This window comes from Hyperolius riggenbachi, chromosome 12 (assembly GCF_040937935.1).
Source record: "Hyperolius riggenbachi isolate aHypRig1 chromosome 12, aHypRig1.pri, whole genome shotgun sequence".
Taxonomy (NCBI): domain Eukaryota; kingdom Metazoa; phylum Chordata; class Amphibia; order Anura; family Hyperoliidae; genus Hyperolius; species Hyperolius riggenbachi.
Genome location: NC_090657.1, coordinates 188,815,462 through 188,838,577, shown reverse-complemented (window position 1 = coordinate 188,838,577; position 23,116 = coordinate 188,815,462). Strand labels below are relative to the sequence as shown.

Below are 23,116 nucleotides of genomic sequence, written 5' to 3'. Positions count from 1 at the left end.
ATCGATTGATTTTATGACCGATTTCCATAGAAATGAATGGAAATCGGTCATACAATTGATCGATCATCAGATCGGACATGCCGGAAATAATCGGAAAGGTGTAAGTATATAATATGCTGTAAATAATCTTTTAGATTTAGAGCAAAGAAGAAATGCTGGGTTTCATTCAAATGTAAATACTTGACACGCCTCAGTAAATGTTGATTTATTTTTTATTTGTTGTAGATCATTACAAGACAATACGCTTCTGAAGACTCTTTCACCAGCTTGTAAAGGTAAGACTTCCTGTGACATCATAAAGATGGCAGACAGATGTCAGCAGCCACTACGTTTGTTCTCCACTCTCCGTTGGCTTTCCGTTAATTGAGGGGTTCTGCTAAAAACTCTCCACAATCTCCTGCTTATTGCTTATCTCCAAATACCGCGCCACACACAGCCTTCCTCTGTCCTTTCTGATAGCCAGGTTGTATACATTTGCATACAACTTGCATTATCTCTGAGTTCTCACCATCTAATTGGCTGTCCCTGCCTGTGGCCTTGTCCCTCTCTCTGTTTAGAAATTAAGCAGGTCAGGGTACTCTCTCCTACTGTATCTTTTCAGTGCTGTGTGTTGTGTTAGGCATTGGCTGTATCAGTTGCTGTCACATTAGGATTTTTCAGCCAGAACTGTGCTGTTGTTGTTACACAGAAGGAATATTAAAGTGGACTTCCGCTCTCACTGACTATTGCTACAAATGTACATAATATTAAAAAGAAAAAAAATTATCCTTTCAACTCAGTTTATGGCTAGCTGTAATTTTCTAAAACTGACTGGTGCTGAAATTTCTCTGGAATCTGTACTGTCTGTGTAGAGCATGGACTGCTCAGAATAAATAGTGAGGGCAGGGAGGGTGAAACAAGAAATTTGGGCACCGGAGTGCCACTGATGCTTGGGCGTTACCCAAATATCAGCTATGAGTGGAAGTTTGCGGCTGAGGATGTTAACGGTAAGGGGGGACGGTTAAAGTAAGGCATCTGGAGCGGTTCAGGTTAGGTATCCGGAGGATCAGTTACGTTTAAGAGGAACTCCAGTGAAAATAATGTAATCAATAAAAAGTGATTCATTTTTACAATAATTATGTACAAATGATTTAGTCAGTGTTTGCCCATTGTAAAAATTTTCCTGTCCCTGATTTACATTCCGACATTTGCTTTTTGGGCAGTTGGAAACAGCTGTAAACAGATGTTATTTCCCACAAGTTTTCTGATTGTAACATTTGAAAAAACTCTGACCAATGTTACACACACACACGTTCAATTTTTATCCAATTATGAGAAAAATGATTGCAAACTCTGAAAAACTTGCTTGGATTTGTACATTAAAGGGACTCCGAGCAGTGCAGAAACTATGGAAAGATGCATATCATTTTAAAGCTCTCTTTCTCCTCTTTCCAACGATATATAAACCGCCGCCCTACGCCTTTTAGTTTTCGCTATTTTCGTGATTGAAATTGCTGCGGCCGCGATTTCAATCGCGAAAATAGAGAAAACTAAAAGGCGTAGGGCGATGATTTAGGGGTCGTCAGAAAGAGGAGAAAGAGAGCTTTAAAATGATATCCATCTTTCCATAGTTACAATGTATTACACAGGGCGACTTTTTCCTAAAGTCAGCAGCTCCATTCAGCAGAAAAAGTCGCCCTGTGTAATACAATGTAACTATGGAAAGATGGATATCATTTTAAAGCTCTCTTTCTCCTCTTTCTGACGACCCCTAAATCGTCGCCCTACGCCTTTTAGTTTTCTCTATTTTCGCAATTGAAATCGCGGTCACGGCAATTTCAATCGCGAAAATAGCGAAAACTAAAAGGCGTAGGGCGGCGGTTTATATATCGTTGGGAAGAGGAGAAAGAGAGCTTTAAAATGATATGCATCTTTCCATAGTTTCTGCACTGCTCGGAGTCCCTTTAAGAAACTAACAATCTATACTATTCAATTTTCTGAGAAGTTGATGAGAAAAATCCACCACTCCCGATTGACTTCTATCGAAAAAAATAAAAGATAAAACGGGAAATTTGATTTCTCACTGAAATAGAAAGAAAACCTTTCGATCCTTCTGTACAACCGATCATTTTTATTGCATTTGTGTAAAACTGGATCTTTTTATTGTATGGTGTGTGGCCACCTTTAAACTTGTCATTTTGTTCCTTTGAGATATAGATGAAGATGTGAAGATTGGAGAATATGTATAGCTGTGCTTTTAAGGAAATCCTCAAATCACTTCCTGGGGGGGGGGGGGGGGGGGTGTTATGTGATCCGATCCTGGAAATAGCCGTGACCTCTCCCCCTGTATTTCTGTTTCCTGGTAACCAGGCAGCCGCTCTGCACATGAGATGTTGTAATTCTGGGAATCGCATTCAGTAGGGTCTAAGTTTAACTGCTTGGGTTATTAAGTAACCCATTCAATGCTAAGCGGCGAGTTCCAAGGCCGGTCTCCCACCTCATCAAAGGCAATCCATCTGCAGTGGGGGCTGATGCAATAAAGACATTGCCAGCGGACCCCCCACAAGCATTTATTGTTACTGATCCAACTAACCTTGTTTCCCCTTTAATATTCAATTTATTTAGAGGCTTATAAGTGCTCTAGGCCAATTTATTTTAGCACTTTTTTTAAATGTCTTATTTGTTACATTTCGCTTCTTCTAATTAGTACTGCTGTAATGTGTATTTATGGCCACTTGTCACAAGGGGGCAGTGTGAGCCAATAACAGAGGACTTCTGCTTTCAGTTTCTATAGTTTCTGCTAGCAGAGAGAGATCAGAGCATCCCAAGAATTTACAGCACAACTAGTTCTGCTGACTGAGGTCAAAACTCTATTGAGGCTGCTAATGGGTTACTAGTGCATTAGTAATGCCTAAAACATTTTATCAAGAAAACAAAAATCACCGTCTGAAGCCACGCCTCCCTACTAGAAGCTAATCCGCCATGATAGGCTGTCAGCCAACAGTTTGTATATGGCCAGTGAAATGCTCGATTTTCAGCATCAATATCCAGCCAATTTAATCCTAATGATTGAATCTGGCAAGTATAGATGTTGCAACATGGAAACACGACCAATCATTTTGAGTGATTTCTGGCCGGAATAAGTCAAAAGGATCGATCGGGCAAATTGGAGAATCTTGATTGCAAGGGCTTGACCGTGTGCACTGTGGTAACTGTGCTCGATTTTTTCCGACAACTGACGGACACACGACCAAATGTATGTGTCCACAATATGAGCTATTATCCTCTGCCTATACTGATGGTAAACTAGTTGCAGTGTGTACTGATCTCTTCTACCTCCAGTATGAACATTATTAGCTTTTATTCTGTGCTGATACTGATAGTAACCTACCAGCAGTGTGTGCTGATCTCTGCTACCTCCAATATGTACAGTATAAGCTGTTACTTTGTGCCTTTACTGATGGTAAACTAGCTGCAGTGTGTTCTGATCCCTGCTACCTCCAGTATGTACAATATAAGCTGTTACTTTGTGCCTTTACTGATAGTAACCTAGCTGCAGTGTGTGCAAATCTCTGCTACATGCTGTATGTCTAGTATAAGCAGTTATTATGTGCTTCTATTTACAGTAAACTAGTTGCAGTGTGTACTGATTTCTGCTACTTCCAGTATGTTCAGTATAAGCTTTTACTCTGTACCTATGCGGATAATAAACTAGCTGCAGTGTCTGCAAATCTCTGCTACCTCCAGTGTGTAAAGTATACTACTTCCTACTTTAATGGAAGCGGACATAGGGCTAACATTTAGTGTTTACAAATTAGCTGCTCTGCCGAGGCAGCCAGCTGACACTGCTTAGTGTTCAAATCACACCGTGATTAGTCACAGATGGGCGGAAATTAGGCTAAACTCGCTAAATACATACAGGGTGCAATTCTCTGTTTTACTTCTGTCCTGTGCAAGAGTTCAATTCCACTTTAAGATTCAATATTTCAGGATATTTTTAAAAACATTTTTTATTAACAACAGGGTGGTGTTATTTTGTTTTTGTTTCACTTTAGGTACAGGGCTTCCGGTTTAGGATGCATCTCTCACACATATAGGGAATCCACACTGTGTACTGAAGCAAGCACTGGAATCAGGTAACAATGAAACAAGGCCACAGTCTATTCATCAGCTCTCTGTACAGTGATTGGCTGATTTCAGTGACCTGTACTGTGTGCCCCGCCTCCCACCTGCGCCCAGCCTCCCCTCACCCACAGTGCCCCCCTGGGGAATGCCGCTAACGTTCAGGAAAACATGACTGTACGCAGCCTCAGGGGAGCTGGGCAGCGGCAGGTGTTCAGGATAAAGTCACAGTCTTTGTCCCAGAGACGTCTTATTCTCACATCTGTGACATTAGTCATACACGATCGCCCCAATCACAAGCTCAGATACTGACCACTTCAGCGAAAAAAGTAAGCAGTTAAAATCTGACAGAACCGGCAGGTTTTGGACTAGTCCATCTCAGGGATTCTCAGGGTTTTCTTTGTTTTCAGAACCCTTTCCTGAACAGCAGTTTAACTGCCAAAACAGTAAGATACCAGCCAGCCTCCCTAATCACTTGCACACTGTTTTGTCAGGCTGAGCAACGGCCATTCAGGAAATACTTTTGAAATCAAAGAGAGCCATGAGAATCCCCCATGAGAGTAGGAACTAGTCCAAAACCCGTCTGTTCTGACAGATTTTAACTACGTACTTTTTTCGCCGTAGTGGTCCTTTAACAATCGCTGATTGACCATGAGGGTTTGTCCTAAGTGAGCCATATCTACTTGATATCAAGTAATTAACCACCTTGGCGCAAGTCACAATGCCCCAAAATTTGTGAAGCTATCCCTGCCTAGAATCTAGTGTGTGTGCAGCAGCCCAATGTATTGCCGGGAATTATGGAGTAGCAATTCAGCTCAGCTGAGCGCATTGTTCTCTTCCTTGCCCCTCCCACTGGATGATGCTTCATCATGAGCTACCTTCATCATGAGCTACCTCCATAGCAACAGAATGCGTAGCGAGGCTGTAACCTAGCAACATATCGGTACAGCACTCAGCCCCAAACTCTCACCCAAGGGATCGAGTCCCGATTCCAGCAAGTGACAATCATATTGCGTGTGTATGTACCTTTAGATCCAATCTCAGCAGTGATGCAATATGACCTCCCTCTCCCTGCTTACTGCACTGCGGCACCATGGAGGCGGGGTCTTGTGCTGCTCCCGCCTGCAACTTACTGGGGTCTCTTTTTTATTAGATTTTTTCTTTTCTTTTTATTTTTAACCAAATATGAAATTGAAGGTTGTAGGGGGTGATTTCCGTTTTAGGAGATTACAAATCGTTTGCCAGATCGGTTGAACGTCTGGTAGCATATGGTCACTTTGAAGTGTTCGCTGTATACAGTGCTGTGACAGCCTGGCTATACACTTATGGATTGCCACCCAATGTGGCAAATCGATCAATTCCCCTCTGATCACAAGCGCTTTCTGACACACACAGCACAAAGCTTTTCAACAGATTCCAGCAGGCAATCAATTGAAACTCGATCAATCTGCCATAGCACTGTTCAATTTACATTGTCGAACTAAAATCACTTCAGTAATGGTGGCAATTAAAATTTGTGGGACTACAAGTCTTAGCATAGCTGTCTCTTCCTTCACCCACTGCTGGTCTGTACTGTGCCACAATCATCGTTGGAGTTTTCCAGACATGAAGAACGCCAGTTAACCCATGCCAGCGCACTACAAGTGCAATCATGCCCAGCTGGCAGTAACAGCTACTGGCTTGTCACATCATAAGACTGAAATTCCAGCTCATTCACTCACGTCATGTATATATCTGTAGAACTGCAAGTCCCAGCATGCCTAGTCATCCTCAGCATCTTCTGCTCATGCTTGTTGGACTACAAGTCCCAGCCTGCCCATCATCTGCAGTAAGCCTGATGCAAATTGATTCTTCACTAACACAACAACATCATAATTATCCTAATCGTCACTGTCCCTCCTGAGGGATGTCAGATATTTGTCTTGTTTTCTGAATAGGTCGCACAATAAAGCAACATAGGCCCTGGTTGTATATTAAAGCGGACCTGAACTCAGAACTTCCTCCCTGCTCTAAAAGATAAGCAACAGCAGAATAACCTTTAAAGAAAAACATTTCTTTGTTACAGCTGATACAAATCCTGCAATAAATCTGCAGTGTATCTACTTCCTGCTTTCATGGAAGCAGACATAGGGTTAACACGTTGTGTTTACAAATTAGCTGCTGTGTCTAGGCAGACAGCTGATACAGCTGAGAGATCAAATTACACTCGAGATTAGTCACGGATGAGGAGGAGACAGGCTAAACCCTCTAAATACACACAGGGTGCATTCCTCTATGTTTTCCTTCTGTCCTGGCCAGCCTGTGTGATCTACTTCCAATTGAGAAAGAGATCGCTTTTAAGCTGAAATCGGTCACTGACACTCAGTAGGCTGTACAATATTTTGCCTAATTCAATGTTTTTCTTAATTTGAAATTAAAATTGCAAGGTGTGTAGCAGCCATTAGTGGTGGCTTGGCTGCAGTGACAATACTAGAGTGCAATCTCCTATGGTCCATGTGGGTTGCATAATACAAATAAACCTACAATTTATATCTAACCAAAACAAAAAATTAAAAACCATTTTTCAAATAAGCAAACAGCTTAAAAAGCAAATGAGTTTAAAAACGAAAAAAAAAGAAAAAAACGTTCAGTGAAGATTGTGTTGTGTTAGCTCTGAACACACAACACTGTACCATTAGCAAAGTGTACAAGTACGTAATATACCTAGATAACAAGAACAGACTGTCACACAGGAGGTCAAGAGGACCTGTCCCATCCAGCTAACCTCCTAATGCTTGTCACACGTGTTATGCTAGGTACACACAATGAGATTTTCTGTCAGATCGATTATTTCTGCCAGGTCGGATCTGATTTCCTATCGATTTTGCATAGACTACTAGAAAATCGATAGGAAATCAGATTGGACCTGTTGGAAACAATTAATCTGACTGTAAGTCTTACAGAAAATCTCATAGTGTGTACCTAGCATTAGGCTTGTAATTGTACAATGCAAAAATCAATTCAATATGACAATCTTTGTAATATCAATCTATAAACAGTCCATCTTAAATCTACTCTGTCTGCAACCAGCAATAATATTTTTTATTCTAATCGCTATCAAATTTAAAGCAGTTGTTAAATAACTTAAAAATATGATCAGTTTCATTTGTCCAATCAAAATATATATATATTTTAAGCTTTATGATTGGATGAAATGATCCCATTTCATTGCAGCCAAGCATAATTCATGTGCTGTTAACAGTTTGACTTTGCATAGATGTGATCATTTCAGCAGACCGATCGTTTTCGTTGTACAATTGTAATATTAACGTGCGTGGCCACCTGTAAAGGCACCTGTCAATCACTGTCCTGCCTGCTTTGTACTGAAATAGACAATTCAGTGATTTAAATGATATAATTGTGCAAAGATAAGTCATCTTCAGTTGATAGGCTGCACGATTTTCCCAGAAGATACATTCTATCAGAGATTTATGCCACAGCGTGGCAGTACAAACATCATTTTGATCGATTTCCATCCGAAAAGTATTGTTCACACATGCTGGAAAGATGTCGGTCAAAAGTGGGCAGTCGGAGGCACGGCAGTAGATTTTTGGGTACTGTGTGTGGCAGTAATAGATCCCCCTCTGATCGAAATCTGACCAGAGAGAGATCGCTTACTGCCACACACAGTACACAAAAATCTACTGTCGTGATCACATCCTGTGGCCATATATAAGTTTATGGTCACCTTTAGGGCTTTTTTAACGCGGCCGGTGTCTTGTTTTGCCAATGCTAAACACTTGTCCACTATTAAGCAGAAATGCGTTGTCATTGGTTCCCAACTTTCCATTATCACATCTTGTTTTGAATCAAAACCACAAACCAAACTGACACTAGAAGCCACACCCATTGTCTTGAAAAGTTTGATCAACCACGGCGCTAGCACAATTGCGGTCCATCGACGTTAAACGCAATGAGATGAACACTGCCATTTATCTCACTGCGGCCCGCAGTGGACTCTGACGCTACACGACTTGGACTGACGCAGCTGTCCATCTGAATCATGTATTTTTTTCCAATCTATTCTCTTAAGCTAGGTACACACAATACAATTTTCTGGCAGATTTAGTGTCAGATCGATTATTTCCAACAGGTCTGATCTGATTTCTGATTGATTGGAAAATTGATCGGAAATCAGTTCGGACCTGTTGGGAATAATCAATCTGACAGTAAATCTGCCAGAAAATTGTATCGTGTGTACCTAGATTGAATGTTGCTGATGCACTTTGAGATCTTCCTATGGAGCACACATTGAATCAATAGAGTAAAAGTCATTTTTTTTAAGTACTCACTTCATTTTGGCAGAAGTGGTAGATGTGCATTCGCACATGTGTCAGGCGCTGGACGAGGTCTACACAGCCATGGCGGTCACCGAAGGGAGATCACATATGTGCGTCTGAACTTTCTACGAGAGATGGCTGCTGGTGTGAGGAGGCGGGGCCTTGCCTGCTGGAGCCCAGAGGTGACATCACCTCTGACAGCTTGTAATCCCGCCCATCCATTAACCTGTTCCCAACCAGAAATTCCCCAGGCTGGTCACACTGGCTCTCATGCTATTCACTGTCACTGCAGAGGCTGATGTCATTGTCTTGTGATAAGCATTAAATTTCTGGGAAATCTTTTTTTCTCCCCATTTTACAACAGGAAATTCCCAGCTGCTGAACTCATGCACAGCGATCAGCCAAAACATTCCAACTAGCCGCCTGATGTGTTGTGGGACCCCCCTGCGCTGCCAAAACAGCCCCGACCAATCAAGGCGTGCGCTGCTATTATGCTGTATCAATTAATAATCATGATAGACTAAAGCTTGGTACACACATCCAATTTTGATTGGCCATTGATTGGGCAATTTTACCACCTCCATGTAGTGTGAGAGTTTACCTACACAATCTGTTCATAGTATTCAAACTCCTAGCCCTCTTACTACATGGAGTTGGTAAAATTAACCAGCGATTGGTCAATAAAAAATGGATGTGCATATGTACACCGTAAACTAGGCTTGAACAAATGTACTGTGGTATCTGGTAAACAAATACATATATGCGTTTGTATGCAAAAGGTCATCTTGCAAAAAACTTTTTCTGTGATTATCACTTATATTAATTTACATGAAACAGACATCTAATTAACTAGAGTGACCAGACGTCCCGGATTGCCCGGGACGCGTCCCGGATTCGGGGTCCGCTGTCCCAGGCTTAATGAGGTCCCGGGAAACGTCCCGCTTTCAGCAGCGGGACGTCCCGGCCTCGGGACTCTGGCCACTCTCTCCTCAATGAACTGGCAGCGGCGTCTATAGACGCCGTGCCAGTTCATTGCCTGCAGCCCCGCCCCAGCCTCCTCTTCCGGTGTCTGTTTCCGACACCGGCAGGCGAGCAGGGCTACGGCAAGATGGCTGCCGAAGCCCTGTACTGGAGACCTATTTGTGTCTCTAGTACAGGGCTTCGGGCGCCATCTTGCCGTAGCCCTGCTCTGCCAGGCTGTCAGCGCGGGAGACTGCAGGAGAAGTAAGACGGTCCCAGGAGCAGCGCGCCAGAGGCCGGAGACTTCTGCCAGATGAGTAAATGCTTTCTTTTCCAGGTGAAATGTTTGCCCGCATTGTTTCTTTTCCAGGTGAAATGTTTGCCCGCATTGTTTCTTTTCTGGTGAAATGTTTGCCCGCATTGTTTCTTTTCTGGTGAAATGTTTGCCCGCATTGTTTCTTTTCTGGTGAAATGTTTGCCCGCATTGTTTCTTTTCTGGTGAAATGTTTGCCCGCATTGTTTCTTTTCTAGCGAAATGTTTGCCCGCAGTGCGTTTCTTTTCTGGTGAAATGTTTGCCCGCAATGTTTCTTTTCTAGCGAAATGTTTGCCCGCAGTGCGTTTCTTTTCTGGTGAAATGTTTGCCCGCATTGTTTCTTTTCTAGCGAAATGTTTGCCCGCAGTGCGTTTCTTTTCTGGTGAAATGTTTGCCCGCATTGTTTCTTTTCTAGCGAAATGTTTGCCCGCAGTGCGTTTCTTTTCTGGTGAAATGTTTGCCCGCAGTGCGTTTCTTTTCTGGTGAAATGTTTGCCCGCATTGTTTCTTTTCTGGTGAAATTTTGCCCGCATTGTTTCTTTTCTGGTGAAATGTTTGCCCGCATTGTTTCTTTTCTGGTGAAATGTTTGCCCGCATTGTTTCTTTTCTAGCGAAATGTTTGCCCGCAGTGCATTTCTTTTCTGGTGAAATGTTTGCCCGCAGTGCGTTTCTTTTCTGGTGAAATGTTTGCCCGCATTGCGTTTATTTTGTACCGACATGTTGCCCGCATTGCGTTTATTTTGTACTGACATGTTTGCCCGCATTGCATTTATTTTATACTGACATGTTGCCCGCATTGCGGTTATTTTGTGCTGACATGTTGCCTATTGCGTTTATTTTCTGGTGTCTGGGGTAACTGTTACTGCATTTATTATTTAATGGTCATAGATGGCTATGTTTGCTGCTTTGTGGTTACGGTATACTATTAGCATCACACAGTTTCTGCACACCCATGATGCAAAGTCTCGTTTGTCCACATCATGGCGTAAACACTGCTTTCTTATGCCTCGCTGTTACATCATTACGTTAGCTCCGCCCATACAATGTCATGGCCACACCCATTTTTCCGGCACCTCCCCCCAGGCTTCGCCGCTGCGCGCTCCTCAGTCCTCCCCACTTTTCGCCCCCCCCCCCCCCCCCCCCCCCCCGTCCCAGGTTGGATCCACAAAAATCTGGTCACTCTAAATTAACTTCCAAAGGGCATGTGATTTTCAGAATCAGAATAATTTATTTTGCCAAGTACAACGGAAGTTCTACCCGGAATTATATTTGGCACATACAGGGTCGGTGATGGTACGGTACAGTATCAGACATGCAGTAGATATACACTTGAGAGGCATAACACATGCAGCATAGTATACAGAGTAGGCATATACAAAGCAACAAAAACTGCAGGGGTCCTAGTGCTGTGTGAGCGGAGCTGCCTGCCTCATTGGCGGCGCTCAACAACTCCGTAGCAACTCGGATGCGCCCGTAATGTCCGACAGTACGTAGAGAAGGAGAGAAAAGAAAGAAGAAAGGGAGAGAGAAAGGAATAAAGAGAGTGTGAGAGAGAGAGAGAATGAGAAGAAGAAGAATTGTTAGGCTAGAGAGAGACAGAGTTCAGAGAGTCCTGCTGTCCAGCTGGTTGTTGGTGTGGCTGGAGGATCCCATGGCTGCACAAATCCATCCCCTAGCTGCGGCCTGGTGGCATTTTGAGCGCGGGGACCCGGTGGTGGAGGGCAGGAGGTTCCTTGGGAGACCCCTTGGGATTGCAGTGTAACCTGGCAGGTTAGTGACCCTGCGTGTGCTTGAGGTGGCTGGCTCCCTGTCTTCCCTGGTAGCGGCGGCGGTGTTGTCCCGATGCGGAGGTCTGGGCCACGTGGGTGACGGCCTCAGCTCATGCAGCTCCATACAAAACGCAATTTTGTTTTGCATTTTTCATTGCCTTGTATTAAAACACAAACCACTCACAAAAATGAGCAGACCCGCCGTCTGCATTTTAAATGTAGAAACATTTCCCAATGCAACTTCATAAAGGAACACAGCTCATAAAGGAATACAGAACGCAATGGCAGTTTCGTAAAAACAATTGCAAAGAGCACACATACTTTAAAATGTGTAAATCTCTTCACTCCTGTAAGCTGTGAGTTGGGACTTTCATGGATTGGACTTTTCAGCACATCCCACAGATGCTCGATTGAGATCTGATTTAATAATTTTAAAATCTGTGCCATAACAAGCATGCCCGATCGACAATTCCCTGTGTGGCACCAGACGCGCATGTATGAGGTGTGAGGCTTGGAGGTGCAGCAATGGGACAGGTGAGATTTTACACTGCGCGGGCACCTGGGATGACATGCTAGTCTGTTGTACAGGAAGTGCTGGGAGGCGGAGCACAGGCACAGCTGTATGAGAAGAGCACAGCCTACAGCTCTGCTAGTCAGTGGTACAGGAAGTGTAGGGAGGCGAAGCACAGACACAGCTGTATGAGAAGAGTGCAACCTGCAGCTCTGCTAGTCTGTGGTACAGGAAGTGTAGGGAGGCAGTGTATAGACACAGCTGTATGAGAAGAGCACAGCCTGCAGCTATGATGGTCAGTGGTACAGGAGGTATGGAGATGCGGAGCACAGACACAGCTGTATGAGAAGAGCGCAGCCTGCAGCTCTGCTAGTCTCTAGTACAGGAGGTGTGGAGAGGCGGAGCACAGACACAGCTGTATGAGAAGAGCACAGCTTGCAGCTATGATGGTCAGTGGTACAGGAAGTATGGAGAGGCGGAGCATGGACACAGCTGTATGAGAAGAACGCAGCCTGCAGCTCTGCTAGTCAGTGGTACAGGAAGTATGGGGAGGCGGAGCACAGACACAGCTGTATGAGAAGACCACAGACTGCAGCTCTGCTAGTCAGTGGTACAGGAAGTATGGGGAGATGGAGCACAGACACAGCTGTATGAGAAGAGCGCAACCTGCAGCTCTGATAGTCTGTGGTACAGGAAGTGTAGGGAGGTGGAGCACAGACACAGCTGTATGAGAAGTGCACAGCCTGCAGCTATGATAGTCAGTGGTACAGGAAGTATGGGGAGGCGGAGCACAGACACAGCTGTATGAGAAGAGTGCAGCCTGAAGCTCTGTTACTCTGTGGTACAGGAAGTATGGGGAGGCGGAGCACAGACACAGCTGTATGAGAAGAGTGCAGCCTGCAGCTATAATAGTCAGTGGTACTGGAAGTATGGGGAGGCGGAGCACAGACACAGCTGTATGAGAAGAGTGCAGCCTGAAGCTCTGTTACTCTGTGGTACAGGAAGTATGGGGAGGCGGAGCACAGACACAGCTGTATGAGAAGAGTGCAGCTTGCAGCTATAATAGTCAGTGGTACAGGAAGTGCGGGGAGGCAGGGCACAGACACAGCTGTATGAGAAGAGTGCAGCCTACAGCTCTGTTACTCTGTGGTACAGGAAGTATGGGGAGGCGGAGCACAGACACAGCTGTAGGAGAAGAGCACAGCCTGCAGCTATGATAGTCAGTGGTATGGGAAGTATGGGGAGGCGGAGCACAGAAACAGCTGTATGAGACGAGTGCAGCCTGAAGCTTTGCTAGTCAGTGGTACAGGAAGTATGAGGAGGCGGAGCACAGACACAGCTGTATGAGAAGAGCACAGCCTGCAGCTATGATAGCCAGTGGTACGGGAAGTATGGGGAGGCGGAGCACAGACACAGCTGTATGAGAAGAGCACAGCCTGCAGCTATGATAGTCAGTGGTACAGGAAGTATGGGGAGGCGGAGCACAGACACAGCTGTATGAGAAGAGTGCAGCCTGCAGCTATGATAGTCAGTGGTACAGGAAGTATGGGGAGGCGGAGCACAGACACAGCTGTATGAGAAGAGCACAGCCTGCAGCTATGATAGTCAGTGGTACGGGAAGTATGGGGAGGCGGAGCACAGACACAGCTGTATGAGAAGAGCACAGCCTGCAGCTATGATAGTCAGTGGTACAGGAAGTATGGGGAGGCGGAGCACAGACATAGCTGTATGAGAAGAGCACAGCCTGCAGCTATGATAGTCAGTGGTACGGGAAGTATGGGGAGGCGGAGCACAGACACAGCTGTATGAGAAGAGCACAGCCTGCAGCTATGATAGTCAGTGGTACAGGAGGTATGGGGAGGCGGAGCACAGACACAGCTGTATGAGAAGAGTGCAGCCTGAAGCTTTGCTAGTCAGTGGCACAGAACATTTCTAGGCTACAACAATGACATTTTGTTTTATGTCTGCTGATCAAGAAGCCTCTATACAAGAGTGACCTCTCAGAGGTGACACCAGGATGCTAATAATAGTGACCGGTTACTGGGGTTGTGATCTCTGCCTCATGCCTCGCTATGACATCACGTTTCCTAATAACACGATAGGGAAATGAGTCACCCAGTCCGCAAATCACTGTTTTCAGTAAGGGCCCGTTCACGCCTAGCCACTGCGATATTACATTGCGATTTTAAAGCGATTGCACATTGCCATTCTCATTCCTAGCATGTGAATCGCATCGTGATAGCTCTAAAATGCTGCATGCAGTGCATTAGTAATTTTCGCAAATCACAAGTGCTGTAGTGGGATTGATCACATAGGGATACACAGCACTTTGTGGATCACCGGCGATCAGCAAAGGGCTGAAACACTGTAGAAAAAGGGACCCAGTGTGAATGGGCCCTTATGCTGATAAAGCAGCACTTTTTCCAGCTGTGTGGGAGCGGGCGGAGCTAGACACTACTGTTGGGAACTCTCAGCGTCCCAGCACAGGAAGTACAAGAAAAAAAGACATCCATTTTGGTACTATTAATCAGAATTGCAAGTTAGTTTCAGATAGATGATCTTAATTAAAGTGGACCTGAACTCAGAACTTCCGTTTTGCTCAAAAAGATAAGCAACAGCATAATAACCTTAAAGAAATACATTTCTTTGGTACAGCTTATACAAATCCTGGAGCCCCCCCCGACCTGAGATATCTGTTCTGAGTGGAGTAACGCCTTAACTTCACAAACACAACCTATTCTGGCTAACTCACATATTATTATTATTATTATTATTATTAGAAACCAGATCTGAGTAAAAATAAAAGTTTTATACATACCTGGAGCTTCCTCCAGCCCCATGTGCGCAGATCGCTTCTACGCTGCCGTCCTCCGCTGTCTGCAGCTCTAGTACCGGGTCCCATCACTTCAGCCAGTGGCGGCCAGTCTGCACAAGAGAAGTGCGCTCTCTACGTATCTCTCTGGCGGCTGCTGGAGATATACGTAAATAGTGCACTTCCCTTGCGTCAGACTGGCCACGACTGGCTGATGTGATGGGACCCGGTAGCGGCACAGGAGAAGGCTGAGGACGGCGGCGTGGGAGCGATCTGTGCGCATGGGGCTGGAGGAAGCCCCAGGTATGTATAACATTTTTATTTTACTCAGCTCTGGTACACTTTAAGGTGCCCATTAATGGTACAATCTCCAAAAAGTTAATCTGTACAATCGATCGGATCGGATTCTATCAATGCTGCCAATCAATGACAAACAATCGTTCCGTCTATCTGAATTTCAGAACGGTTCTGTTTATTGTGATCAGATTGCTTATCATTTCTTCTCCATTAGTGGGTCAAAACAAACTTTTCCTATCGAACGCATCGAACAGTTCCGGATATTGTATCATTAATGAGCACCTGTAGGGATGGCCAGTAAGATGCTGATCATTCAGGAGTCTACAGCTAAAACATCTCAATTAAAAATAAAATCGTGTGACCTGCAGCAGGCTGACTGCAAGAGTTAACAGCAGGCTCTATGGGTAGAATTAGTTCTGCTCAGACTGCAGATTGATGTATGTGTCCTCTCTCCCTCCAGCCTGACACTCATTTTTACTGTTCATCGTTTTAAGCGGACCTGAACTCAGAACTTCCTCTCTGATCTAAAAGATACACAACCGCATAATTTCCTTTAAAGAAAAACATTTCTTTGTTACAGCCGATACAAATACTGCTATAAATCTGCAGTGTGTCTCCTTCCTGCTTTCATGGAAGCAGAAAAAAAGGTTAACATCCTGTGTTTACAAATTAGCTGCTCTGCCGAGATTTCTGTGCCGACACAGCTGAGAGTTCAAATTACACTTTTGATTAGTCACAGATGAGAGGGAATTAGACAGGCTAAACTCACTAAATACACACAGGGTGCATTCCTCTGTTTTCCTTCAGTCCTGTGCAAGAGTTCAGGTCCACTTAAAAAAAAAAAAAACAGGAGATCGGAAATCTCAGCAGAGCAGCTAATTTGTAAACACAGGATGTTAACCCTATGTCTACTTCCATGAAAGCAGTAAGTAGACACACTGCATTGTAGGATTTGTATCAGCAGTAACAAATAAATGTTTTTTCTTTAAAGGTTATTATGCTGCTTCTTATCTTTTAGAGCAGAGAGGAAGTCCTAAGTTCAGGTCCTCTTTAACTAAGATATATTTTATTTAAAGGTAGATTAATCTTGGAATACGACCTTACAGAATTAAAATGGCCTCAGGGCAATAGGCCGCTGCCCCCTGGTGGCCACATTAATATGAAGCTTTCTTGTATTTTGCTTAGAACCCCCAGCCTCTGGAGACTTAGGTTATTTATATTCTGGTGTGAGGTGCTTGTCAGGCCCCAGGATTTATTATCAGTTATATCGGCCCACAGTGGAGGCGTTTCTGCGTATTTCCCCGCTGGGGTTCAGGACGACTTCACCCTGTTCAGACATGACTGCATTTTGCAGCGGAGGAGCTGACATGTTAGGAGGGCTGAGATCATCTACCAGGTTTATATTTCCATCTTGACTTCTGAGTTCAGGTCCGCTTTAAAAACTGACAAAGAATATAACCCTCCTCTCTATAAGTACATTTCTCAAGAGCTATAAAGGGCATTGCTCAACCCAGTTATGAATAAATGTTGCCCCTCTTCCCTCCCCAACCCAATAGACTGGTGATGAGTTGTGCAACCCCCCCCCCCATCCCTTCCCCCATTGTATGATTTGCTAGTGACATCTCCCCCCACCCAACCCAAGTGGTAAGATCAGATTGACTTTCCTCACTTCTCCAACCTGGGAGTTAGATCTAATGCTTTCCATTTCCCCACACCACAGCTAGGTGGTCCTGGCTGCACATCTCCCCTGAAGGTAGAATCTGGCCACTAAGCATCCCCTCCCCTCTCCAACCCTCAAATCTTAGGGAGTGATATTTAGGTGGGCGGAAATGAGAGCACAGTAAGTCAGTGTCATAAACACGACGCTGAATGCCATTGTAGGCCATACACATGCATGTATTCTGCACTAGAATCTCTTTGTTCCGTAGGAGCGATTGTATCAGAGCAGCTCGTTGCCAACCAACCCGCCCTCCAGGGACCCCCGTCAGGCCAGAAAAACAAGAGCAAACGAGACCCCAGAGACGGCCTGCCGCAGGTGCTACGGGAGGGGGTGTCAGAACAACAAGTACAGGCTCAATGGTACAAATAGCTCCAGCAAGTGCTCGACGTTATAAATATACGGCTACTTTATGCCCTTATAATCATCAGTCCTTTGGTTTTAATATTTTCCTATTACTGGCTTGACTTGGGCTTCCTGTGGCAGATACTGCAGAGCTACAGGCTGAAGTTTTTCGAGGTTCGGTCAATGCGCCACTCATTTGACGCTGGTGCTCAATGATGATGGTGAGCAAGGCCTGCTGTTAAACTTTTCAGCTGCCAAGCTTCAGGTCAAGGTGTTTTTTTAGCTGCAGAGGCCTCATTTATCACGGAAAGGTAATGCTTAGTGACTGATAACTATCAAAAGGTGATAAAACGCCTGTCAAGCATTTATTGCTGTCTGTATCTGCTTTAAGCTGAAAAACAGGAAGCAGAATAAGCTCCAGACTTTTATGGTGGTCTATGCAGCGGCAGTTGGAGATACTGTTAGGGTGTCTGTTGTGATGATCGCTATCCCGGGCGAGCCCCCAACTTCCTGTTATGCCTATAGGATAAGAATTTTGGAGGGAAATAAAGCTGCAATACAGACAGCAATAACAACCTAGTACAGGGTTTAACCCTTTCTGTGCTGCCACTTAACCTTTGCTCTGCCTGTAAAGTCACCCAGCGGTCAACCCCTTTTCTGTCCGTAAAGTCACATAACTATCCGCCATATCTTAAAAGGAAACCTTCACTTTAGCACGACGTCGGTGCCAGAGTTGGACACTTTACCGCCCGAGGCCCACTGTCACCAAACCCACCTTCCCCCCAACAGCCCCATCCTGTGCACCACCCCTCCCATTTGTTCCCCTGGTCCTGTGCTCTCGCTTTGAGCTTCCCCCATCCCGTGTACTTTCCTCACCCGAGCAGAGCACAGGATATGAGGAGCACAGAGCCAGTACCCCAATACTCGCCACCTGAGGAAGAAGGGTGGACGCAGACTGGACTTGTGCCTGTTGTGGTTTACATATTTGGCAGTTTAACTGTCTGCTGTACGCCCCTTGCTTCCTGGTGCCCTAAACCATGGCCTTTGTGGCCTCAAACCCGGCCATACACGAGGTATAGAAAATGTTCACTGATAACGTACCGTGGACCTACTGAATCTATGTAACAGTTAAATGGGTGCAGACCTGCTGAATGATCTCCAGAGGTGTGTGCCTGTTTCCATGGAAACCTCCATAACCACTGCTTTCCATTGCTGACTACTCTGCAAAATCACTATAAACTGAGCAATCTGCAACAAGTCAGTGTATGTCTTAAACGCCTTGTGATTTCGGCATAACACCACTGCTCAGGTTCACAAGCATAAAATAGGCAGTCCATGACCAAATAACTGATACATAAAGCCCATCGCCAGAATCCATGGCCATAGCTGCTGCAGAACCTCTTAGATAGCAAAGGGATGAGCTATTTGTTCATACCGCTGATCTCAGGGGATGTCCCAGGGGCTTCATCTCTGTATTATCAAACCAATGATGTCATGAATATGAGTCACCATTCCCCCCACCCTACCCCACTGACAAGTGACCACTCGTCTGAGCCAGCTTCTCCGGCTGTACACTGAATACCTCAAATATTATACATTTGGTAAGGATTAGATTGTAAGCTCCTTTGAGGATGGTCAGTGACAGGGCTATGTACTCTGTAAAGTGCTGCAGAAGATGTCACTGCTATATAAATACATAATAATAATATGGCAGGACATATGACTATAGTAGGAGTAGATTGTGAGCTCCTCTGAGGACAGTCAGTGACATGACTATTTACTCTGCAAAGTGCTGCAGAAGATGTCAGTGCCATATAATAATAATAATATGGTAGGCTATTAGACGATGACTACGGTAGGATTAGATTGTGAGCTCATCTGGGGACAATCAGTGACATGACTATGTACTTTATACAGTGCTGCAGAAGATGTCAGTGCCATATAATACATAATAATGATAATATGGTAGGACACTAGAGTATGACTATGGTAAGGATTAGATTGCGAGCTCCTCTGAGGACAGTAAGTGACATGACTATGTACTCTGCAAAGTGCTGCAGAAGATGTAAGTTTTATATAATTACATAATAATCGCAATACTTTGTATGATTATACCCCCCCCCCCCCAATACAAGAGTAGAGATTTATTGATCTTATATCTTGGATTGTTATAACGTTTTGCTTGCTTTGGATTGGACAGCCAGCCAAGGTTATAAAACATTTCAGCCTCTAGGCAATTAACAGCATTACATAACAGTATTAGTCAGTCTTCTAGATGTTTGGGGGAGGGGGGGGGAGAAGAAATTCTGTAACTCAGCCAGGAAAGCAGAATGACGTACATGCCGTAAGCCAACAAAAACAACACAATCCATGCCATGTACAAAACAGCAACATACACACAGTTGCAGCAAGCCTTATACTATTATCGGTAAACAACAAAAACAGCGACCAGTTACAAGCAGCCACATCAGCCAAAAAACACTTCGACCCGTGTAACTTTAAATAAGTCAGAACATAAGAGACATCTGGATGGAGAAATGACGGTTGTCACTTTAGACGATTGTCATTTGCATGTGGCTTTCATTAAAGTTTTTTTTTTTTTTTTTTTTTTCTCTTCAGTTACCCTCTATAATATATCATTTTTGCTTTAAAGGGAAATTGCACTTTTGATATAAAATATCTGTAAATCTACTTTTTGTAGTTTAATATTATTAAAAATTGCAGCCAGTTAAGGAGTAGCCTTGGACTGCTCGCTTTTGCAGCCTTGGCAACACGTGTTTGGAGCACTGTTGCCTTAAGTGTAGAAAAACAGCCAACTAGCTGCACAGTGCAGGAGCCACTGTTGCTGATTTTCAGCACTTAAAAAATAATTCAGTTGACCACAAAGTTTGACCCCTTTTGACTGTAAGGTTCTGTGAAACAGCTGCAATTTTGTAGCACATAATAATCAAGCTACAATGATCATTGCATTGTATATAGAGATGAATATATAAACCAATAAAAAACCAAAATGAAAATTACAATCTAACTTAAATATCAAGAATTTGTCACAAAATGACCAGCTAACATATAGCACAACTTTTGTCACTTTAGCAATCTTCAAAACAAGATAGATACATTTTGGTAGAAAGAAGATTTTTTTTTTTTTACCCTCTTTACATTAGTTTTATCTATACAAAAGATTTTTTTTCCTACATTCCAGCATTTTCGTTTAGTCAATTCCATTCTTGGGCGGGGAGAAAATTAGCAATTGAGTTAAAGACCTTTTATTCAACTATGTTTTTTTCCTAGGTGATCTTTCACACCTTATTAATAAAATGCCTTTTAAGCCACCCAAAATACTCAGAATAATTCTGACAGTACTTTTTCAGCTACTGTTTGGTACTTTTTTTTTTAGTGGCAGAGTGCTGAATAGTTAATTTAAACAAAAAAATATCTCCTGGGAGAAAACTTAGGAGAAAAAAAGTGTATTGAATAAGGGCCAAATAGCGAGGGTGACATAACAAGGGGCGTGGCAATGAGCCACACATTTGGCCGTGACCCTCAGTGACAGGCCCTCCAGGCATATGGCATGTGTCCCTCTGCTAGGACATGGCTAAGTCTGACAGGTCAATCAGGAAGCAGGAGGGTTAGATTGCCTTGGGGGAAAAAAAGAACAAACAAACTTTTTCCTAAGTTTTGAATGCTTAGAATACTCACGCCATGTTTGCGGTTGTTTGCAGGTTGTAGCACAAGTGCAGTCGCACACTTGTTTTGTCGTCGTGCAGATCTAGAGGGCCATGGTGACTCATCTACGAGACAAACACTAGATTACGACTGAATGAGCTGCTGGGAGGATATGGTGGCTGCTGTGCAGAGGCTCAACTTCTATAGCGTAATCCAGAGGTTACATCACCGCTGGCAGCGTATCCCTCCACCCAGCGCACGCCCCCACCCTGCAGCCTGCATGACTCCTCACACACCACCCTGACGGGGACCCTAGTTACGGCCTCCAGCAAGCATATCTGATTGCACTTTTGTTATTCCTTTACTTTGCGTCGTTTTATTTTTACATGTTTTTGCTTTTGACACGAGAATGTGCAGGGACTATTTTTTCTCGGAAGAGAAAAGGCCAGAGGCACGCACGGATTGCAACAGAATTGCATCAGCTAGTGGAGGAGGCGTGAAAGTCCCAGGTCACCGAGTTTGTGAGAGCTGGCTGCTGATTGGCCGGTGGCACAGGTGCCCCTGCTCGCAAAGGATGGGATGACTGCGATGGGAACAGCTGAAGTCAGCTGATTAGACAGCATGTCAAAGTGTGACACTTCTCCGAGCGGATTAACTTGTCATTATGCTGCTGCTGCGGGCTCTAATGGTGTGAAATTACACCCTGCGCCGCTTACTGACTGCACAGCGGCCAGAGCTTCTTCTAACTGCAGGAATCTGATGCTCATGTTTAACTATTTCAATTTTGTTGTTTGTTTTTCTTTTGCTTTATTTTAGTTTTCTGTTTTTATTGTTTTTTGGTTTTTTTTTTTTTTTGCTCTCTGTTTGTTTTGCTTTTGTTTCTTGTTTTTTGTTTTTATTTTCTCTTGCTCCGCTGCTATACACGTGTTTCATTTTAGTTGCCTGAAACAATGACGTCAGGTGTCAGTCTAGCTTGTGACCATGTGTGGTTACCCACAATGCACCACTACTGAATTTGCAAATGATCTCTTTATGCCCCTGTAGCCAGGCTAGCACCTAGAACCACTGGTGTAGAGCCAGCCTATGGCTTTAAATCTTACACAGCCACATCAACCCCACATGTAGACAACCTTTTTCGGACTTTTGGTCATCCTCAGTGCATGGCAGGGATTGATGTGGCTGCAGGGCCGGGCCGAGGCATATGATGAAGAGGCTCCAGCCTCAGGGCGCAGTGTAGGAGGGGGCGCACAATTCATTCAGCTGTCATCACTAATTGTGTATTAAGCAGAAAGAAATAAGAAAAGGGGATACATGGCAGTGACTGCAAGCCAGATAACTAGATATTAAGGTGTTGGGGAGGTTGTGGGCCCTGTGGCCCTCTTGGTCTAATAGCAATCAGTGTGTGACAGCTGGGGTGGGAGGGATGGAGGGGCGCACTTTGGTGTTTCAGCCTTGGGTGCTGGAGGACCTTGTCCCTGCTCTGTGTGGCTGTATGAGATAGGGGCTTGGACCAGTACAACACAGTAACCAAGCAGTTTGCAGTGACCCAAACCACTAGGAAATTATAGGGTGCCAAAATAGACCGAAAAGCCTTCCTATTAAAAATCAGTGCTTGGTGTGATTTGCATTCTTAAAACAGAAGGAAACTTGCAATATTTCAGCTATAAGTGAACATTTATAGTTACCCACAATGCACCACTACTGAATATGCAAATTATCTCTTTAAAGCAGTAGGATTAGCCATACTATGCCAGGGAAAAAAACGCATATAAGTAGATAAGTACTTGAACACATGTATTGTACTTGTGGGTAAACAGAGGCGCCAGCAGGATAAAAACAATTATTAAAATTTTTTAAATATGCTGGGAGGCAATGGTGGACTTACCTCCAAAGAGCAGACTAGACAACTGTCTGGCATAAATAAATAAATAAATACTTTATTGGTACCCAAATAGATACAACGCGTTTCGCAGGTCAAAGCCCGCTTCATCAGGCAATAGGTAGGGGACAAAAACAGTAGCTGTCAAACAACACGTGTAGCGCCTCTGTCTCATGTATTGTACTGTCCATGTTTTGATTTCAGTGAATGTTATATAGTAAATGAAGAGAATTCTGTTTCTGGTGGGGGCCATGTCTTTTGCCCACAGTTTAGGCTAAATCCTGATGTCATTTCTGCCCTTTACTTTTTTTCCTTTTCTCCTCCAATCGCTGAGTCACCTCAGCCTTGCTTGTAAACACAAGTGAGCAGGAGATCGTGTTTCAGATAAGCAGCTAGGCAGGAAAATAAATGGAAGCGGAGTAATATA

The 23,116-nt window shown here is 44.2% G+C and overlaps 1 protein-coding gene across 2 annotated transcripts in view; it reads right to left on the bottom strand.

Annotated features, from left to right (window-relative positions):
* ATF5 (activating transcription factor 5) overlaps positions 1-21,017 on the bottom strand; it is a 33,539-nt gene extending 12,522 nt beyond the window's left edge. Inside the window, exon 1 of one of the 2 annotated variants that reach the window (XM_068263607.1) lies at positions 20,844-21,017. The gene's annotated coding sequence lies outside the window, so the exon portion shown is untranslated. Of the gene's footprint in view, positions 1-8,432; positions 8,537-20,843 lie in introns of those variants that run through there. The other variant, XM_068263608.1, reaches the window with a different exon arrangement.
* Positions 21,018-23,116: the final 2,099 nt, after the last annotated feature.